Raw genomic sequence first — 15,441 nt, forward strand, 5'->3', positions numbered from 1 at the left:
GCAAGGGCGTTAATTATAGTTCCTCTGCTTTCTGCCTAACCACAGATCTATCAGTACATTGGTTTCTTTACCTGTAAAATGAGAAAGATAATATAGTACCTAGTTCTCACTTACTGTGGGGCTCTAATAAGTTAATACACATAAAATATTTTTAAAAATGCTTGGCCTTTAAGTGTGCATTACATGTTTGCTAGTATCACGATCATGCATCCACTTATGAGCAAACCTTGAGAAAGTCAGCTATTACTATTATCTTTATTGTTTTTCAATGTTGCTTCTCTCCTCACTAACCCATACAATCCTTATCAAAGTCACCAATGTGGTTAACTCAAATGGATGCCTGTCTTTTCATCTTGCCTTGTACCTATCTCAGTGTTTGTATAGAGTAAGTCTTAATAAGTATCTGTTGACTGATTGAATAGGTGATCTGATAAAATATACAGGATGGGAAAACAAAATAAACACCAACATACTGTCTTATCCATTTTTAAGGTTTCTGTTCTTATATCTGTATGGAAGGAAGAAGTACAGAATCATTAAGAACAATAATTGTTTCTGCCCCTTGAACAAATATAATTTTATTGTTAATTTTGCAACTGCCTATCCTCTAACCTTCTCTTCTTGCCCAACTCCCTTCAAAATTATTAATTTCCACTTATTACACAGTCCACCCTGATGGCTTTGAATCAGGTCCTACAACAACACTTCTCTAAAATTCATTCAACGACTACATGTCAAGAGTCTTAGATTCACTAGAAACTGTTATGGGCTATGGACAGATGGCTGAATAAGACACATCCCTACCCTAGAGTGGCTTCTGGTGTAGGGAAAAGGATAAATACACACAGAAAAAAGTATAATGTAATGTTACTAGGTGCTTCATAAAGATAAGGATGCTGTCTGCTCTATTCCCTGCTTTATTCCTGGCATGCATTTTTAGAATCAAAGCCATATAATATTATACTAGTGGTACACACAAGTCTGTCTGAGCAATAGCCTGTAAAACTTAGTTGGAAATGGGAGACCTTAGGGCTTTAAGTCCAAATGCACTAGGGCTTGAACATTATACTTCATTGGAGCCTGTGGCAATCCTGTGAGTTCTAAATTAAAAATATTTTGGTTTGTAAAAATTCCTTTCTCCATTATTACCTGTGCATCTTCAAGATTAGGTATTTGGAAATCTTGTGCATAAATGGCAATATGGTCAATTTAGGGGCTCTCTCTATCACTTTGTTGAAACAGACCTGGTGTAATTTCAAGGGCATTAGGAAAATCTCAGAAACAAACAAATAAATACTTTTCCCTCCCGGCTTGTGGATGCCAGAAATTCTACCCTCCAAAATAGATCCTTTTGGATAAAGGCTTTTAGCTTGTTGAGTGTAAATATCCCTGGGAGAGGAAGCATATTAAATTATCAAACATTTAACAACTTGCTATAATTTGTTTGATCGGTTTCTTTCCTGAAAACATGAACTGATGGAAAGAAGCTAATGAAAGTGCAGGGATATTGGCCTTGAGGGACACCACCACCAGGAAGAAAGGACGAAAGGAGACTGAGGGTACCTAGGACTGGCATCTGGGAAGTCAGCCCTGCCAAGTGGGTTCATTGTTGCCTGCAATCTAGCTTTTCCAGCCCGATGGGGCAGAGGGAACATCTGTGCTGGGGCTGTCAGAATCCCACAGGTACAGAAAATCTAGTTCATTAGGAGTGAATTTGTAAATACAAAGAAAAGCAACTGGCACTGTGAGCCACCAGAGATTAGCTACGGTAATGAAGCCGCAAAGGCTTGCCTGAACACTGCTCTTATTGGTGGCAAAAACGGTCATTCAGAACAGCTTAAAAGCACTAGATGCTCATCCAAAACAACCAACAGAATACATTTCAGTTTATAATATGAGGTTTTTTTGGTCTTTTAAAAACAAAAAGTTAGTACAATCGTGTATTCGACATTCAGACAATCCTCTGATTTATTCTAGCAAACTCTGGCAGAGATGGAGGCGGATAACTTCAGTCATGTCAGGTATAAACAGTTACATACTCTTTCCTGGGAAATACAAATTAAATCACAATTTTATGCAAACTTATTTGTTTTAAAGTAAGTTCCAAAGCGATTAGTTCAGCAAAGCCAAACAATTACTAGCACAAGCACCATCACCATTATTTATCATTTCTTTTTGTTAACTTTAAAATGTTAACTTTTATATAGAGCATATATGTTCTAATCTTATATACTACATATTGATTCTGTAGATGGGTAAGTGAAAGCAAAGACAGAAGCTTAAAATTCACAGTTTGTTTTCTCATTAAAAATGTAACTTTTGATGTTTTCTTTAAGCTTTCACAATCTATGATGCAAAATTTAAGCATTTGGAAAAATAGCCATGATTTTCTCATCTTCAAGTTTCACCTACATTGTTTCCCCTCTTCATGTAGCATTCTATTTTCTCCCTAATTTGAGATATAATAAAAATTTGATATTCTTTAATTTCCCACTAAGTTGTCTCTGCATACTATGTAGAATAGTTTGGAACTTCCTTTATGAAATTTGTTTAAGGTGTCAGTAAAGGCCCTACCATTTCTATTACTAAATTCTCTTAAGATATGCATATATATGCATATATGAGGTATAATTATATAAATACTATAAATGTATACATAATGCTTAATTGTTACTATGTATATACCATGTACATAATTATAAAATTTTTAATTATTTATTTAATGTATCAGGAAAGAAAATATATATATTCTTATGAGTTGAAATGTAGGAAGCACTTTTCCAGGATATTCCTTAATATGGTTTCTTAAACTGTAGTCATTTACAAACCACCTTATAATTGCTACTGTAGCAGAATACCTCCTATATTACTATTTACTTCATATTACTATTTACTTCTTTAAAATAACTCAGGACCAATACCACTCTCACTCTAATCTTGCCATAAGCAAAAACACTCATGAAATCACAAGTTGATGGGCAGGTTATACCAACCCACACTAAAATAAACATAGAATTGAAAGAAAAAAATAAGGATTTGTTCACAAGCTACCTAAAATTATTTCATAAGTTCTTGAGCGTGTGTACACTACACATTGGGGAATGGAGAGTCTCACATACAGATTAATTAAGAGCATCAAGTTTGGAGTCAACTGCCCAAGTTTAAATTCCAACCCTATTGATTAGCTATGTGACTTCCACAATCCTCAGTTTCCTTATTAGTACAATGAGGATAATAATTTTTTTACTTCACAGGGTTCTTGTGAGAATTGAGAAAACCTTTTAAACAATCAGAGTAGTTTTACACAGTTCCTAACACAAATGTTTTTATGCTACTTTTTACTGGGTATGAAATAATTGTTACATAGGTCTTTGTATCCACTGATTTTTCTATGCAAGCAGTGCTCCAATATTAACTGTTAGATGGGGACTGAAGCTTGGATTATTTGATCCAAATCCATGTATCCAAGAGAGTTGCAGAAGCTTCTAAAAATGTCTAAAATCACTTACCTGAGTAGTTTATTTCCTGGGAGACTGTAACTTATTGTTTTGGGCATACATTAGTCTATTAAAACTTTAATTCAAATATTTATTGAGTGGCTACTGTGCACAAGATAGAAGATATTAAGGGGATACAAAGATGAATCAGGCAGAGCTTTCCCTAGGAGAGTTAACAGATAACATTCATATCATCAGCTAGCATGTGGCAGGTGCCACAGGAGAGGTACACAAGGGAGGAGCTACAGGGGTTCTATGAAGGACAAGGCGATTTCCAGTTCAGGGAATCTGGGAAGACCTGAGCATTTCATCAGAAATTTTAAGGTGCTAGACACTCTGCAAATCTTTATGTGCATTGTCTTATTTACTTCTGATCACACGCCTATGAGGTTCCCTTTCTGCAATGGCAATAACTGATGTGTAGCCATATTTTAGTAGTAAAGTGAAGTTTGAGCCCAGGTCCAACATTACAACATGCCATTTATTTTATATTATTTAATTATCCACTGTAAAAAAGAAAAAAAAGTTATGTGTAGACGCTTGGAATTATTGTTTTCTGTGTGTTTGATCTCACTTGCCAACTTGCCATTTAAATGCTATTTACTCTAGTAATTTATTCTTTAGAAAATTAAATGCTGCATTGATGTCTCATGAGAATTGGCAGAGCTTCCAAAATTACTTAGCCTCTTCCCCCTGAAGCAGCTTAAACACTAGGAGAATGTGTTTAATTAAGTGTAGAATAATTATATTTCTGAATATTTACGAATTCAAAACAACCAAAATTAATATTCTTAGACTGTGCTTAGTGACACACTTTAAATTTCACATTTTCCCGATCATTTAAATTTCAGCCTTTTGTACATCTTCACCCATTGGAAGAATTCTCTTGATCAGAGAGGAGGCGTTTTTGTGCAGGCTTCAGGTTTTGGTGTAGAGATGACACAATCATCCAGTGTTTGCCAAATACACACAATTTTGAAGTAATATGTGGCATTGTTATGTAGAGTGATTTTTGAGGATGGAATTGTCTCCAAGTTGTCAAAATCCCTTTCAACATAATCTCCTTTTTTCCTTTCCTATTGTTACTGCAGTTGATGTTGCCCTGAGCAGAGTCTGGTGAGCTTTGGAAAACCTGTCAGGTGAGCAAGCTTAATTAGCCCAGAATAGTTCTTTAGCTTTCCAAAATCCAAGCCCTAAAGACAGATATGATTAAAGTCTATAAAAAATAAAAATGTACCTAAAGTGCTATTTTGAGGCTCATTAAACTTGAATTAGTCAACATCTATTTCTGGGGGCAGAATCAATTTGCATTTATTCAATGGTTCTCTTTGGCCACTTACTATGTGGGTGACATTAAGTAACTGGAATCAAAACAAAATAATTAAACTATGTAGTGACAAAAACTATATTTAAAAAATGAAAGTGAAAATAATTAGAATTCAGACTCTAATCATTTGTTTCTTATGACAGAATTATGTACACAATTGTTGATGACTTTTTTGTTGATGACTTTTTTTCAGGGAACATCATATATATTGAACAAAGTAAAGTAAACAACAACAACTTGTTTATGGGTGGCCTCTTGTTTCCAGTTTAAAGAGACCACAGTCAAATCCTAATGCTAAACAAATTAAATTAAGATGATATAAAACAAGTGACATTTGATTTTTCATCTGAAAGGGATATAAAAAATTGCCTATTCTTTGCAAGTTATTTAAAAATATGTCTTCAAGGCTCTGGCAGAAATGTGGATGTTCCTCAACTCTCAGACATATCTGGCTAACTTACCTTTTTTCTAGTTTGACAGCACTAAATAAAGGGATGTGTTTGAATAAAATTTTGGAAACTTGTTGATGAAAGAAGTGAAGTGGTTCAGGCCCAAGTGTTCTGGTTATAGTTATATAATGCTTAGGCCAGCAAAATTCATCCATAAAGGGACAGAACGTAAACATTTTAGGCGTTGAGGGTCACTTGGTCTCTGTCTCAACTGCTCAACTTTGCCCTTATAGTGTGAAGCAGCTCTAGACAATACATTAAAAAGTGGATGTGGCTGGATTGCAATGACACTTTAATTTGAAAACAGGTAGCAGGTCAGATTTGGCCCAGTGGCTATGGTTTTTTGAGCCCTGATACGGTGTAATGCCAAGAGGTGAACGTGGTCAAAGAGGAGTATTTTCCATCAGTTATTAAAGCAAGGCTGTGTTCTATACAGCTTTAACTTCATCCATATAAAGCCGTGACTGAAGGAATCAGGGAAATTTCCAGAAGATCTGATAGGATCCTCATGTCTTTTGGTGACCTAAATGGAAACATCTTATCTGTCATTGGATAATGATGCTGAACTCCTTATTGAATATCCTGTCTGTAATGAATTCTTTCTGTGCCATTTATAAAAGCTAAACTTGTTTCATTTTCTCAGGTGGTGTCTGTTCCTGGTCCCTTTCCCAAACTGTATCAGAAACGAGGATTTTAAAAATAGAAATTTATGGGGTGCACATGCAATTTTGTTAGAGGCCTAATGGTGAAGTGGGGCTTTTGAGGTATCCATCACCCAGATAACATATATTGTACCCATTAAGTAATTTGTTATCATTTCACCCCCTTCCAATCCTCTCACCCTTCTGTGTCTCCACTGTCTTTCATTCCATTCTCTATGTCCATGTGTTCAGTTTTTATTAGTACCAACTTAGTGGTGAGAACATGACCTATTTGCCTGTGTCTGGCTTGTGAAATGGGCTTTTTACATCAATACTTGCAACTGAATAGGAACTGTCGAAATAGCATCTCAATGTCTCTTTTACCAAAAGATGCCAGTCAGTTATGTTGCTTCATAGCTATGCTTGGTAGGTTGAACTCACTTCAAAGTGGCAAAGCTTAGTGGACAATATAGTGTTAAATTCCAGTATTAAAAGAGAGCAACTACAATAAATTGCTGAAGAAATGCTCTGGTGTCCACAGGTATTAGGGTTGCAATTCCTTCCCAAGCAGTATGGTCTGAGTAGCTTCAACTGGGGTCTTCTAGTAAAACATTATTCAGTCTCCACTCCCAAATTATCCACTCTCCCATCTCAGGATGAAGAGCTTTCCCATCATTTCTATGTTAGTCGTGTATGGGGATTTCAATGTCTTAGCTGGAATATTGGAATTTAGCTCTTTCACTCCCCAGGGTCTATTCCAAAAACCAAATCATGAGGGATATGGTATATATACATGCAGAAAGGAGTATTCTGAGGTCATGCTGAGTTGAGACAGTGTCCAAAGTAAGCCAAGAATGTGATGCCAGAAGATGGAAACAGAAGAAATTCATAGTTGAGTGTAGATAAAGCAGTAACAGGAAAGACAACAGCACCTGTCAAAGCAGGAGAAAAATAAAACCCCACTGGATGGTTACTGCAATCAGTGGACAAGTGATTCCAGTGCCTGGCAGGGTAAAGAGCATCCATGATTTTGTCATCAAAGAGGAATTTATGTATGATTTTCCCTTTCTATATAATATTCTGCCTTTGTTATATCAGTGGGCATAAGGATTAAGAATCAAAAAATCAGACTGGGGGGTAATTTAAGATAAAATAACAGTCCTCTAGGTTTCTTATTCTAGACTTCCAAATATAACACACAATCCAAATTTCCAAACACATTAGAGAGCTTATGTTGGGTTGTCAACTTATCATTTTTCTAAAAACATTAACAACCACCGTATACTTTATTATGATTTCAAATAAAGAATATTCTATTGTCAAGATATAGAAAAGATAATATATGATTAACAAAGTATTTTTATTTTTAAAGAAATACATCACATTGAAAGAAAAATTTTTATTTTACCCAGGAATGATGAAAACTGGCATTTGCCTATTAACCAATGTTTGAGCACCATTAACCTAACCTAAACACTTCTGATATTTAACTAGCTTTATGAAACTCTCTGCAAAATGATTTGCCAGCCTATGCTTGAATTTCTCCAGTTATGGAAATTCTGAACCACTTGAATTATCTCATTTATTCTTAGACTTTGAAAGGCATTTACACTTTACGTTGAGATTGTCTTCCTGTAACTACATTATTAGTTTTTATCTTAGTTCTCAGGCTGCTCTAACAAAGTACCACAGACTGGGTGACTTAAATAAGAGGAAATTTATTTTCTCTTAGTTCTGGAAGCTGGAAATTCCAAGATCAAGGTGGTACCCAATTCAATTTCTGGTGAGAGCTCCCTTCCTGGCTTGTAGAGGGCCTGTTTGTCACTTTGTCCTTATGTAGTAGATGGACAGAGAGCTCTCTGGCATCTCTTCCTCTTCCCATAGGGGCACCAGACATATCAGATTAGGGCCACAACCTTATTATCTCATTTGATTTTTACCACTTCTCACAGGCCCTGTCTCCAAATTCAGTCACACTGGAAGTTAGGTCTTCAACATATGAATTTTAGGAGGACACATTCAGTCTATAATAGTTCTTATTCTGCCTTATACTATCATGTAAATCAAGTCTTATCTCTCTTGCATGTACCAATCCAATAAATATTTGGAAAATTCTAACTGCATAGCTCCACTAGCCAAATAGTTTTCAAGTCTCTTCATAATTTAGGCCATTTTCTGAACATCGGCCTAAATACCTTTGTCATTTTAACCAGGGATAACCAAAATATTAATAATGTGAGCCCACTTGCCTTACTTAGTTATAGCAGGAACTTTCATTCTCATGATTCTAATTTTAATGTAGGTATTATCCCAAAATGTAAATGAGCAAACTAATCTTTAGAGAAAAATATTACGTAGTTAATTTGTCTTTCATAACCACCTGGTTTCATAATTTTGACCATTCTATGAAAATTCTAACTTCATATATTTTTTTTCACACTCTGACCTCATATTGGGATGTTTGAAGGTATACACTGCACGTCTGTACCAGAGATGGGAACATAGGATATGGCTGAAGATGCTGTACACTAGCTGAAAAGTTAGCTAGGGCTTCTTCTTCTGTGCTGCCATGTTTTCTTGACCTACCTCTTGGGCTAAACCTTCCTGGTGCACCATACTTGGTACTGTTTCTGACCTGGAAGTAATATATGAGAGGAAGGAGGGAGAGATATAACTTGCTGTTTTTTTCTCAACTGTGAATACATTTTTTTTGGTTAGATTAGAGTTTTTGGAAATTCAATTATGAGACAGTAGTTCCAGTTATCAGAATCTAAATATGAAACTTTGGATGGAAAATTTGTTTCTCTCATTCTCCCTTCTTTTAACTTGCTTATTACAAAATACATACAGTATAGCCATAGAGGTGCAGCTCTATTTATGTGCAATGTGCCTGCTGAATGCTACAATAAATAGAAAACCAATATTCCTATTACAACATGAAATGTACTAGCCAGGTTAGTGAATGCCAAAGAAAATAACCATTTCTTAAAGAAGGGCAGATTGTAAAGGACTTAGTTTTCAATGCATATGTTATTCTGCTCCTATGCCTTGTGGGCTCTCAGATGCACAACAAAGAAAAAAAAGAAGGCTTAGTTGATCCAGCCTTTTGCAGCAAAGGGACTCAGAACTGTTTTTCCTTGAAAACTCAGGGAAAATCAATCTTAGAAACAAACATGCCGTAAGTTTTTTGGATACAACAGTGTACATAAAAAATGACCCATTCCAGAAAATGTAGCTCCCAAAGAACATAGAACTATATATTGTGACCATCACACCATTGATTAAGAAGTATAAGAATATATTTTTAAAGAAAACCTTTCTTTATGATTTAATCAGAAAATATGTGCCAAGTCTTGTCTAAAAACCTGGGGATAGAAATGCAAATAAATGCCTTGAGTGTTCTCAGCAATGTCACTGTCCAGAGGAAGTCACAAACACATAGAGAACTGACTATAGGAAAATGTAATAACTGCTAAAGGAATATGTAACCAATGCTATAGGAATACAAATTAGAGAAAGATGGATTCCCCCAAGGGGTCAGGAAAGCATTCACATTGTAGATAAATTTGAAGAAATGAGATAATGTAATCCACATTATACAAATATCATTTAAAAACAATATTAAAAATTTTAGTTTACTAACATGTTTTAAACTCACTTTTGAAGACTTTAATTAAATTTTCTAGTTACTCTTCTATCGTTTCTATAATAAAAGCAACAACTCCTCAAAATAAATTCTCACACATGTAATATAAATTAAACTTCTCTTAGTTTTGAGGAAAATGTGATCACAAAAGTATTGCTTTAACAATTTCATTTCTTTTTCTTCAGAGCTGCTTGTAACTTAGTACATACCATATTTATATAACTGGCCTCATCATCGTTTTGAATATCAGAGATTTTTCTTTTTCCCTTATCCTCTGAATTTAATAGCAACTATTATTTCGAACATTAAGATAGACCCATACATGAAAATAACATTTAGCAACAACACATGCTTTTATTATGTCATTCCAAGTATTTTCTTAGAAACATCTTTGCTTTCTTGGACCTAGAGTAAGCTGAATATTATACTGTCTTTTAGTTTTAGGTTACTTAGTCGAGTTTTTCCAGAACCATTTTCATTTAGTCTACATAGGATTGTTTGAACACTCAGTTTAGAGTGATGATATCAAATAGGATAGAAGAAGTCCTCAAGAATATGTTTGCTGGAGTTGGCGCTGCTTTTTAGCTCCTCATAATTTTACATAAAAGCTTCAACTTCACATCGTCACATCAACATCTGGCCTTCAGGCAATAGGTAGGAAAGACAACAGGTGAGATATAGAAAAAACATTTGCATTACCGACAGAATCTAGACAGAAACTCACTTCATGTGAGTAGAGGAACATAGTCCTAGATCATATACTGCAAAATTTTAGTAGAAATTCATAAAATAATGTTTAAAACATTAGACTATATCTTCCATAATCATAATAGTTACCTGAGTGGTAAGAGAAAGAGTCCAAGTAATTTTTCCTATTGATGTGGAAGACTTCTCTATTTTCAGAAGTAGAGGTTGCTAATGCAGTGTCTAAGCATAACTGGCATTCTGACAAGACCACTTAACAACAATCTATTTACAAACTCTATCACAGCACCATAGTAAATATGCAAAAGTATTTTCTTGTGATATTATTTTAAAATATAAAAGTAAATTTCTTATTTTTCATATCTTATGTTGAACAAATTACAGAAAATATGGCAATTATGGTTTAATTATGTAGAACAAAGAAAGAATCAGAATCGATTATTTTTGAGATTTCTCCCCCCACAGGGTTCATTGGAGAGGACACAATCCTCCCAATAAAACTATATAATAACATGAAATAACACCTTTTACTTTGATTTTTACTTCAACAGAGGTGTCACAAGTAGGGTTATCATCATGAAGCTACTCTAAGATTTCGTCAGTTTTTTCCAGGGTGATTAATTCTGTCAAAATTAAAATAATTACCCTGTAAAGTGCTTGTCTTGTCACTATCCTTGTGGACCTTCTTTTCCTTAATTCTTAGTTGGTCTAATACTGCTATATTCTCATTTATCTGTGATTTTGCATGTAATTAGCTGTTTTCCATGTCAGTTTAATTAACACTGAGAAATACTTCATCTTTTGCAAAATATGCAGTTTTTTTTCTTTTATGAGCAACTTGCATTGGATTTGCCTTCTGTTTTAACATTTGACAACTTGCAAAGAGTGCAGTGGACTTACACTTTGATGTTGATGTGATAGGATAAATCACACACACTATGCTGAGAGCCATGCTTGAGTGGAAAGGACTCAACTTTATTAATGAATGTTTTCATGTCCTGATGACCTTTCTCCCCTCTGTAACCTATTCACTCTGACTCAGACAAATTTTTTAATATTTCTAACTTTAGTTTCTTTGTTTTTAAATGGAGATAATAAGAGTTCCTACCCCTTAATGTTGTTGTGATAAGTAAGTTAAATGTTTTCTATAAAGTACTTAACAGGCCTTCTGGCTCAGAACATATGCTCAATATATGTTGCCTATTATTTCATTAAAAGCTATGCAAAATCATCATTCTCACAAATGGTGGGTAGGAATAGCAGCACAGTTCAATGCAAGATGTCTTAGACTAATTATAACACAAATTAAGCTAAGCATTCTTTCTTGTTTCTTAAATTTCACTTTATCACAACAAAAAGAAATGCAAACAATGCCATGATATCATTAAAATATAAGCAACTGGACAACCTACACAATAGGAGAAAACATTTGTATGCTACACATCCAATAGAACACTCATATACTGCTGGTGGGACTGAAAACTAGTATAACCTCTATGGAAAGTAGTAGGAAAATACCTCAAAGAACTAAAAGTAGAACTACTATTTGATCTAGCAATTGCACTACTGGGTATTTACTCAAAGGAAAAAAAGATATTCTATGATAAAGACATATGCACTCAAATGTTTATAGCAGCACAATTCACAATTGCAAAGATGTGGAAACCCAAGTGCCCATCAATACATGAGTGGATTAATAAAATGTGATATATGTATGCCATGGAGTACTACTAAACCATAAAAAACAATGGTGAACTAGCACCTTTTGTATTAGCCTGGATGGAACTAGAGCCCATTCTTCGAAGTGAAGTATCACAAAAATGGAAAAACAAGCACCACATGTACTCACTACCAAATTGGTACTAACTGATCAACACTTAAGTGCACACATGGAAGTAATATTCATCAGGTGTCATGCAGGTGGGGAGGGGTGTGGTGGGGATGGGTAAATTCACAACTAATGGGTGTGGAGCACACTGGGGGATGGACACGCTTGTAGCTCTGACTCAGGTGGTACAAAGGCAATATATGTAACCAAAGCATTTGTACCCCTGTAATATTCTGAAATAAGAAATTAATTAATTAATTAAATATAAGATATGTCTTCACTGAAAATTCATAAAAGACCAAAGGGAGGCAGAATAAGAGTAGTCATACAACAAGATTTCCTAAGAAGCATCTTTAGATATCATTCTTTCTCCATAAATCCCAGATTTTTAGTAGCTGGGCCAAAGCTCCTCTCTTTTCTCTATTCTGTCCTCTCTTTTGGTTTTTCTGACTCACACCAAGCATCCTTTTTCCACCTTCTTCAACATTCCAGATTTATTTTTCCACAATTAATTCCTTTTTACTTCTCATCCACATAAATATAGCCTTCAGGCCCTTTCCTGTTTTCTTCACCAATTTTTGACCAACAAAGATCTAGGGACTAAGCAATTCCATCATGAATTCTCCATAAAGACCAAAAGGGGACTATTCTTGGCCACAGCTGACTTTGATTCTGCTCTTTCTGTTCTCAATAGCTGTTTGAACTTAGTTCAGTCATTTACTCTCTCAGTTTTCTCAAGTGTGGAATGATTTGAACTCTGTGATCTCTAATCTGACTTTCTACTAAAATTTCATATGAGTTTCTAATTATACAACTCCCCAATTTAAGAACATTTATCATATACTTGAAAAATAAAAATAAATATTAATACTTAATCATTTTTGCTGAAAAGATCCCTGGTCAACCATAAGAAGATAAATATGGTATTCAAAACAATTAGAAACCTAATTTATTTCCCTTTCTCTTCCTTGCCAATGAAAAACCTATTTCTCAGCTGAACTAACATGTTTTAAAGTTTCTTCACCTTCAGAGCATATCTATTAGAAAAGTCAATCTAATGAATTCAAATTAAATAGCTCTTGGAATTTGTATTGTGGAATGTTTTGCTGCTTTTATATTAAAAAATTAAAAAATTGTATTTTTATTGTCCTCTTAAGTTTTTATTATATTTACTATTTGAGCATCATTCAATTTATTTGAGTTCAGATATAAATTTAACTGTTCAGAAGAATATCAAATAAAAGTAAAAATGATGGTGAAGTTAAAAATGATTAAAGAAATCAAAGAAAAAAAGCAAAACAAAACAAAAAGTAGAGTCATTTTTCCTCCTCTTGACTATTTGCTCACCTGGTAACAACATTGTGAAAGCAGCAGAAGTAATATTTTAGGATTCCCCAAATAGTGATATTTTAGGGACCTAGAAATTAAGAAGATTTGGCAGCTTCTGCTTTTGTGCTCTAGGGAAAGGCTGCCACCATGTAAGAAGTCCAGGTAACCTGAGATGGTCATGCTCTATGTGAAAAAGTCCAAGCTAGCCATATGGAATGGTAGCAGGGAGTTGCAGAAAGAGGGGGAGGGAGGGAGGGAGGGAGAGAGAGAAAGAAACAGATGTTGAGATTGACTGGGAATGGCCCAGCCAGCCGTCTACTTTTCCAACCATTCATGCTAAGGCACCAGAACATCTGCTTGGATGTTCCAGACTAATAGACATCACATGAGATGTCCTCACTAAGTTCCACCAAATGGCAGAACTGTTGCTTTAACATACAAAAATAAATTTTCTGTTGTTTTAACCCACTGGAAAACATTTTTTTTTTTTTGTCATTTTATGCCCTTAGCAAAAAAAAAAAAAAAAAAATTCTTAAAAATGAATTGGTACCTAGAAGTGGAATAATGACAGACTATAGAGATAAAACATATGGCCTCATCTTTGGGACCAGGTGCTGGGCAGAGACTTTAAGATTCTCAAGGAGGCTGTTAGTAAAGTCCGCAAGAGCAGGGTGAGGCTGCCACTGAAAGCTGGACCCTGAGTGATCTACTGGAAGAAGAATTAGCAAAATTTTTACCTGGGGGCAATGTGAACAATATAAAGAACATTTAATGATCTTGTGATCTAAGAAGATTCCCAGGCAGAATGTTGAAACTGCTAACTGCCTTCTTTTAGTTGACTATGGCAAAGTTTAGGAGTAGTAAGATAAAGAAGGAAGTTTTCAAGTATTCAAGCAGAATTTAAAGCAATAAAGGAGCCAGGACTTGAAAGGTTTGGAATTAAAATTGTTTTTCATTCTCATTCTTGCCTAGAAAAAAAGATTATGAAAGTAAGAAATGGTTTCAGGGCACAGGTCAAATCCCAAGTGCCCCCAGTAAAATATACCTTCAGAATAAATATTAAAATAAAGATTTAATTTTTTTGAAACCTTAGAAAAATTTAAGATGGTACTTCCTAAATACTCTCAGCCAGAGAAATGGGCATTATAAATACACCGAAGTGTGCTTCCTAGATCCTCTCTTCTAAGTAAAATGGCCTTTGAGAATCTTACGGGCACTGACGTAAGCCCAACAGAGAAAGGGATCTGTCTTAAATAGGTTCACACGTGTGGCTTTTGCCTAAGAATATGGATCACTTGCTTAATACATAGGAAACTCACAATTAAAAAAAAAGAATTATACCTATTTATAATACAAGGGCCAGAGATAGTTCTAAATATAGAGCCTTCTGCTCCTCTCCTCTTCAACTTATAAGAAAGCTACTAACCCACATCAGTTTTATGGGAAAGCAAGGGAGAGTGGAGCACAGATACCAGAGTATGGCTAAGAGACACGGAGACCCCTCCTATGGCATATAGCAAGTCTCCCAAAATAGGAACTAGTAATAGGCACTGAGCTGGATTTCAGACAAACTGTCTACGGCTGTTCTCTTTTATCTGTTCACTATTATGGGTTGGGTCTATGGGGACCACATAATGTGTTCTTTAGACCTGCAGTCCCCAATCCCTGGGCCATGGACCAGGTGTCAGAGCACTGCTGTGCCGTCCTCACCCATGCCCTGTCCATGGAAAAATTGTCTTCCATGGAACCGATCCATGTTGCCAAAAAGGTTGGGGACAACTGCCTTAGACCATAAGTCTTTAAACTAAGAGCAGCCCCATCTGAGGAGCTGTACTTATGCAACCAAAGAAGGGGAGCTGCCGTAAGGCTCCCTTCACACAAATTCTTTTGCAATGTGACCATAGGATCACTCCTTTTAGAGGTGGATTCTGTGTTTCCTCACCTTGAATCTGGGCTTGTCCTGTGAAAGCTTTGACCAACTGAATGCAGCATTCTGGGTATTTGAACCTAGCCATTATG

At 35.2% G+C, this 15,441-nt stretch overlaps 1 protein-coding gene across 1 annotated transcript in view; it reads right to left on the reverse strand.

The window, feature by feature from the left end:
* Positions 1-15,441, reverse strand: part of EYS (eyes shut homolog) — a 1,462,097-nt gene that overhangs the window by 505,689 nt on the left and 940,967 nt on the right.

This window comes from Eulemur rufifrons, chromosome 15 (genome assembly GCF_041146395.1).
Source record: "Eulemur rufifrons isolate Redbay chromosome 15, OSU_ERuf_1, whole genome shotgun sequence".
In the NCBI taxonomy this organism is placed as follows: domain Eukaryota; kingdom Metazoa; phylum Chordata; class Mammalia; order Primates; family Lemuridae; genus Eulemur; species Eulemur rufifrons.